Here is a 798-nt window from a genome sequence, read left to right as displayed (position 1 = left end):
GAAATTTCTATTTTTTAAAAAAAAATGTATTTATATAGCTAGAGCTACTCTTTTTTTTTCCCTCCCATACTTCCCCAAGTAAACCACTTTTCTGAAACTGGGCAGTATTTTTAGCATATATTCTTAAAATTCTCTTACATACAATTATAACATTAAATAATAAATGGAACTTGTCATACTGATAACTCAAAGGCTGTGCCTCTCTGACAGTTTAAATACACCAGCAGCTGGCTCTCTGATGGAAAGGATGGGCAATCTCCTCCTTTAAAACTTACAGCTTTGGAAGCTCACAGGAGGATTATATATGAGTCAGTTCTAACACCAAAGCAATGAGTTGAAAGTTGAATTTAGTATCCTTTATGGTTACATTTTTGCCGCTATCTATTTTTAGATCAAAATTAAGCTTTTGATGTTTGTATGTTGATGGTCTAGTTTTAGAATCTTAATTGTTACAGCATTTTTCATTGTACCAGTAGAACCAGTATATTAATCCATTCCTAAATGAGGTACAACTAGTTTTATTCTACTTGTTTGCTATGGCAAAGAATGCTATATAAGTTTTTTTTAGATTTATCTCTATTCACACTTGTGTGATACTATACATATAACTCTAAAATCACTTGTAGAGGAAAAGACTTGCTAGGTCAAATATGACAACAATTTTGTTTGTTACCAGCTAATTTCCACTTACTAAGTCACTATTATGTAATGTTTATTACAATGACTTTGAAGGTCCAAGGCTCCAACAACATGCCACCAAAGATATAAAAGCACCTGACTCTGTGTGTGTGTGTGTGT

The sequence above is a fragment of the Elephantulus edwardii genome, unplaced genomic scaffold (genome assembly GCF_000299155.1).
Source record: "Elephantulus edwardii isolate Elephantulus edwardi_28Jun2011 unplaced genomic scaffold, EleEdw1.0 scaffold00179, whole genome shotgun sequence".
NCBI classification, from domain to species: domain Eukaryota; kingdom Metazoa; phylum Chordata; class Mammalia; order Macroscelidea; family Macroscelididae; genus Elephantulus; species Elephantulus edwardii.
Note: the sequence above shows the minus strand (reverse complement) of the source record.